We start from the raw sequence: 6,870 nt of genomic DNA, 5'->3' as shown, positions 1-6,870 counted from the left end.
GATTATTGGTTACACCAACCACCTATCTGGTTATTTTGCCAGTCGTAGGTGGTTGGTAGACGAATGCAGACGTATTGTGACCTGTATTCTGTAGTTCGGTTTTAATGATTAGTGTTGTGTATAGTTTTTTTTATTAAGTGCATTTTTTAGAGTTAGTGAAGTTGACACTCAACATATTGGTTGTGACTCCTGACTTAGGCGTGCCACAACGCTTTGGTATGATTTGTTTACTTTAACCTAGTTTGTAATTATATTAAGTTAGTTATTTACCTGAAGAAGAGATCTGATTGCAGATCTCGAAACGTAGTGTTACTGACTTTGTTCACTGAACGATGGCAAATGTCCGGAAAAATACTGTTTCCTTCACGTACTAAAGATGTCGTGAAATGTAATTATAAGATAATAATTTAAATGTTCATTGTTCCAGTACTTTGACGACGATTCTTTCTACTTTTGGAGGACAAACGATATAGTAGAGAACATTGTACAGTGTCCTAGCAGAGCTCTTTAGTAACCTTTTAAGGTGTTATTCTTGGACCAAAGATAAACAATAATATCATAATCAAACTTTCTAAAACTCAATAATTACAAGGGCAGCCGACAATTTGTTCTTTAGTTGAGCTATTGTATCATTTGATACTGGCTTGATGTAGTAAGTTGAATTTTAGTATAGACCTTTATAACCTAATAAAATTTAAAAAAAATACTATCTTCAAAATGTTGGCTTTAAAAATTCTTTGAGCGTAAATATCTTAAAACGACATATGATAAATATCACAATTATTAATTTTTAATTGGACAATTTAAGTACAAATCTAACTGCACCAATATTATTTAGAAAAATAGGTTAAGGAACAAGGGAAACAAAGCACTTTTTAAAAAGTCGAGTAGGAAGCAATAGCAACTGTCTTTAAATGACAGCACTGCTCGTGAGCCTCAAAAATAAGGTGTTTTAACTTTAGCTACTCTAATCAGCTGATTTTAGGTTTCAGCATTTCACTGTTGAATTATGGTCCTACTTTCATTACCTATTGGATAATTTAGGTTTATTTATATTAAAACATAAGAAAATAAAAATTGCTTAAATTGCAAAGTTAACGACTTTTTTTTAATTTTATGGCCTACATTGGACCACTTTAGTCACTTTATATTTTCTAGTCCTTCTTCTTTTATCCACCCAATATTTCTTCATCCTTTCCGAGCGTAATTTCCTTTCCTCCTCCGGAACCACTCTTCCTATTCGTTGTTTGTTTTTTTTTCAGCTGTAGTGTAGAGTGTTTGTCATTTAATATCTTTAATGTGTTTGTCTTGTGTTTTAAATCCTCTACTGTAATTTGTAACTCTCTCATATCTTCTTTTAATTCTGTGATCCATTTAATGTCACTTTTACTATACCACAGTTTTTCTACTATTTTCCTGCTAATTCTGCTAAATTAACGACTTTATTTACATAGGATTGCTAATAAATCCCTAAGCCTTTACAGACTTTTTTTATTAAAACAGATTACAAAATCAAATTTGGAAATGTTTTAGCTACTTCTAATGGCACAGTTTAAGATATGCAACAAAACTGTCACCAGTTTATGAGGAAGCAAAATTGTACCTTGTGCAATTATTGATTTTTCCTGCTTTTTATTATTGCTTCACTGCATACGGCAACAGTATCAAGAAGAAGGATATTGGACGCATACAAAAGCTGCAAAACACTTCCGTGCGATTGTCTACAATATACGAAGACAAGAGCATCAGCCTATCGAGATGCTACCAATTTGATGCCAATCGAAGCCGTGGTAGCCAGGATACACACCTGCTGCACAGACTAAGTAGATTTCTATATTTCGAAATTTCAAGCTGTAGAAATATATTTAATGATGACCTGCTGACTAACCGCTAACCAATTGTTAACCCTGGGAGAGCTACAGTATTGTGGCATACTGAGCAATACTACACTCAGGAGAGAGGCCGCTTTTTGGACACACGAGATAACCGTGAAGCTTCTCTTCTAAAGTGAAGCTGGAAATACGTACGACAAGTTTTTCCTATTCAGCATCAAAATAGTACATTGACCTCTACTGTAATTTTAAAGTGCTTACGGCACCATGTGCAAAGCTAGAGTGTACGAATATGTACGCAGTACTTAATAAAAGCTGTTATGATAATCCATTATTATATTAAGATTGTTGTTTTTGATTTTGAACTTTAGATTGTTATTTTAGTTATAGTTATAGTAATTGCGTAAGTTATTCATGAGCAATCTATATAGAGAACATATTATAAGTAGACAGTTATTAATTGACGATATTCATCAATGTTTAACTGTAGCAATTTCACGGTAGTTATGTTTGCTCGAGCCACCAAATATAATATACTGCGTTTCGATTACATATGATCTCTAATAAGACAGTCTATTTTGTTTTACAACTAAAGCTGAATATTGTAGATTAGATGGTAGTGGCAAGCGCTATCAACGACGAAGCTATGAAATAACTTGGCAATAGCCCGTGTTGCTTATTAGATAATTTAAGAACATTTCATTTGTAGGCTTCACATCCAACAGAGGTCTTTCTAGTTATTTATTATAATTGTTCTGACAGCATCCTATAACTCCAATCATCTATACATTGATATAAGTTTAACAAGATGAATAGTTTTCTGTTTGGTTTCTGTTGGTTTGTTAAGCAGTTATCGTTATTACATTTCTCATTCGTTACAGTGAAATGGTATACTCCACTTTAGTGTATTTTAGAACATGATTCATTCTATTCGGAGCTAATTGTTAAGCCAGTAAGTGCAAGAGGAAGAAGAAGCAATAAGTATCTGTTCGCTTTTACCAGTAGGTTAGAGTTCCTATCCACAGCATCTAATTAGGAATGTTGCTTTGGTCAATTATGGTCCTTCTTAGTTTACGCAGATGTACCAATTACCAATTAATTTTTTTTCCAGTGAACTTATTACAACTAAATGCAATAGTGAACCCCAGTTGCACAGTTGCATTTTTTAAGACTTCTAGTAGTTAATACCACGTGTTTTCGGTTTGTCTCGCATGAAGCAAATAAAAGTTCTAGAATAGTACTGTTAAATTTTCCATTAACACATAACGATGACAAAAAATCCTCTTGTCACCTACTTTAAAACATTTGCTTTAATATCGATAGTTACAACAACCGGAGAGTACGTGAAATTTTCAATTTCACTTCCAGGCATGAAAAAAGAAAGCAGAAAATCCAAGTGCAGTTTGTAGAAAACAATACTAATAACTCAAAGAATCTATATCTTATACTAAAATAAATTACGTAATAATATCGATTATACTGTATGATATTAAAACACGGGATTTGAATTTATATTTTTTTAATGTTATGTGTTTTTGGAAGCAAGAGATTAAAATGGTTGTAGACATATAAATTGTTATATTTTATAATCGTGTTTTCAAAATATTTGAAACAACACGTTAAAGTTGCTAAGTGCTATTGTGACATGATAAAACATAAAACTCATTAATTTCACGAATAACAAATATCACATAAAATTTTCCGGAGTACCTTGCTGAGTATTTCTATAGCATCGAAGTAAAGTTATCTGGGAATGATTTTATTTCCTTAAAGCCATGAGTAATATGTGCCGGGGAGAAAATATAACTTTATATTTAATTCATATAGATGTTTTGTAAAAAAAACACACACACACACACACACACACACACACACATACTCTTAACATGCGGCATCTGAAATCTGATGCTGTTGCAAACTTCACTCTTGAAATCTGGAGTTGGGTTGGTCTGAAGGGATCTAAAAATAGTTGGTGATGAAGAACGAAGACGCTCAAAACGAACCCTCTACATCGTTTCGACATCAGAGATACCCAGATTAGAAAATAAGTGGAATCTAGGTGAAAAGCGGTGAAGAGGTATTCTCATTGTCTCATCAGGTGCACAACTGAGCGCAATACGATGTTGACTTACACGATCCCAAAGCACGGTAATCACGGTAGAGCAACCGAGTCTTCTACACGAAAAGGACTGATTCAACATTCACACCCATAGCTACTTTATGTGTAGAAGTAAATGGGGGTTTTAAGGTTATATTTCGATTATTTCTGATTTTATTAATAGTTTATAACCCTAACTACAACAAAAACTTCGACAAAAAGACAGACATACATGTTTGTACATAACAAATAGTACAATATACCGGATGCCCCATGAAGAGGTTTAAACGTTTCATTTTATATTACTTGCCCATTTATGCAATGAACATTTTCAAACTCTACACAGTTCATTAAATAGGTTTTAAAAATATTTTGTGAAAATTTAAGCTCTCTAGCAATTTTGTTGAAACAAAATGGTGGCATTTTGAAAAACTATACTTTAAAAACAGTATTTTTGGTTTTGTAAAATTATTTATTGTTATATTCTAGAGAAATAAAACATTTCAATCAGAAAATTAGAAATGTACAATGAGGCAAGACCAACGAATTATAATAATGGAACGCGCTCTGGGCCGGAGAAACCGAGCCGAAATCCTGGGCTGCGTTCCGAGTCTGCAGGCGCTGGAAATGGGCAAGAACTAACTCCGCCCATATGGCAGGCATTATAGTAATGATCTAATATCACTTTAAAACGCCTTGTAGACTTAATACAATTGTTAGATACTACAATTTATTTATTATTACAAATGTTAGTAGCTGCTTTTTACCGTGGATTTTTATTTTCTGTTAAAAAAAACTGATTTTTGTGCAATATCAAAATAACTGAGATTTTGACTTTTATTTTTCTTACAAAGTCGGAAACAAATATTACAGGCATTAAAATATTACCCAGATGAAAAAAAAAAACAACTTTTTATTGACAGTATTTTATTTCAAAATAAACTACAAAAAATTTACAAACATGACACACTTAATCTACGTGTTAGAAAATAAAATTATTTTGACCAATATTTTTGCCTTATTTCTAAGTTGGTTTCTTTTTTAATGTCAAAAGTTTTTGTTTTTTTCGATGTGATGAGATATTATTTAAAAAAAAATAGTTTAGTCACAGTTTTAATTCAAAGTAACTCGTGGCTTCCTGTCAATTTAGAAGTGGTCGCATTTGTTTGAGATAACTAGAGTAAATAATAATATTTTACAATTTTCAATACCGTACATCATCACTTGATCTACTTAATTTACCCTTAGATTTAAAATCAATAAAAAGTTAATGTGTTCTAAGATCAGCATCATTGGCATGGAGTACAGAACTTGGTGAGTTCTTGCCCACTTTAAGCGCCTGCAAATCCATGGATACACCAGTAACGCACAGCTGTGTGCGACCGGAAAACACAACATGCTGCTTATGGGCAGTGCGCGTTCCAGTAGTATAGTTCGTTGGGCAAGACTTGTTCATTTAAAACCTAGTCATACCTATTCTCAGTCATTGCAATTAAATCAAATCAGGTAACTCAAGAAATGTTCAATATGTCACCATTTTGTTTCTACAATTAGTTAGGGAGCTTTAATTTTCACAGAATATTTTAAAAACCTGCTTTATTAATTGTGTAGAGTTTGAAAATGTTCGGTGCATAAATGGGCAAGTCATATAAAATCAAACATTAAAATGTCGTCGTTCAACACTCTATATAATATGTTGATGAATTTACCTGTAAATAAATAAGTAGAATAAATGAACCCGAATATAATTAATTTATACATTTTAAATTTAGAATGAATTGCGGTGAAATATTAGGTTTATTTGATTATGTTTTAGAATATAAACATGTTTGTTCGATACGTAGTTTGATGTTTTTGGTTCGATTAGGAAATATGAGCGGGTTTCCAAGGCATATGGTATTCATTAATTTTTCATATTTATTTGGTTTGGCAGGTTGACATACTTTGTTTCACATTTGGTTGCCGTTGTTGGGAAGTTGGACTTGGACTGCATACTGCTCTTTTCTGTTTTGTTGTTGCACGTTGATTGTTTATTCTCAATTCTCATCTTGTTGTAGCCGGTTCGGGTGTTAAAATCACATGTCCGCGTCATCGTTTGTTGAATTTTCAATGTAGTTTTTTTAGTTAGTTTTTCATCTTACTTTTCTGTAAAAGAAACATTATTGGAACTTCGCTTCTTTCATAGAGGTGAGTGTAATCATTTATTAAATGTGAATTCCTTAAATTAGGCTACGTTATTTTAGGTATTTATGCCGACTGAAACATGAGGGCTAAAAGGTTACAAGTATCCTAATTGTTTTTTATTATCGATATAATAAATCAATTTATACTAACGTATACATTATAAGAGGTGTTTAAGATTAAACGAGCTTGTTAATAACAACCCAAATCAAAATTTGGATAAATAATGCAGGTTCTTTGTCCTTGAAAAATAGTTGACTAAATTTTGGTTATTGGGCGTCTACAGTAATTTATAGTCTTGCTACAGTATACAATCTACAAACAAATAAGCATATTAATGTTACATTAGGTACAAATGAATGAATAGGTACTTTATGACACATTAACAGTAACATAGTTATGAACTGTTAATGTCTTAGTTATTTTTAATTACCAGGCTTAACCCAAGAACTGGCAACTAAATTACCTTTATTCTGTGGCCACTTTTCCAGGATTTTCAAGGGTAGCCTACAGTACTTAAAAAAAGAAATATTTTTGAAGCTGTTTGATTATGCATTGTCATACAGGCTATCATTTTTTCCCCATTAAAATCTGTATTTTTACTATGCATATTTTTATAAGTAAAATAGTTTTTGTTAGTTTTTTTTTTGAAATTTGATACTTTTTTATATATTTTTATTTGTTTTAGAGGATGGGACCATACCCACAGAAGTGATATATTTGTACTAGGCCTAAATCGAAACTCCAAAATTTAAAATT

At 32.0% G+C, this 6,870-nt stretch overlaps 1 protein-coding gene across 1 annotated transcript in view; it reads left to right on the top strand.

Moving 5' to 3' along the window:
• Window positions 1–5,937: 5,937 nt before the first annotated feature.
• The window catches only part of LOC124370406 (probable ATP-dependent RNA helicase DDX43), a 43,886-nt gene continuing 42,953 nt past the window's right edge, over window positions 5,938–6,870 (top strand). Inside the window, exon 1 of the mRNA XM_046828693.1 lies at window positions 5,938–6,117. The gene's annotated coding sequence lies outside the window, so the exon portion shown is untranslated. The remainder of the gene's footprint in view (window positions 6,118–6,870) is intronic.

Source organism: Homalodisca vitripennis, chromosome 1, assembly GCF_021130785.1.
Source record: "Homalodisca vitripennis isolate AUS2020 chromosome 1, UT_GWSS_2.1, whole genome shotgun sequence".
In the NCBI taxonomy this organism is placed as follows: domain Eukaryota; kingdom Metazoa; phylum Arthropoda; class Insecta; order Hemiptera; family Cicadellidae; genus Homalodisca; species Homalodisca vitripennis.
Note: the sequence above shows the minus strand (reverse complement) of the source record. Positions and strands in the feature narration are given on the sequence as shown.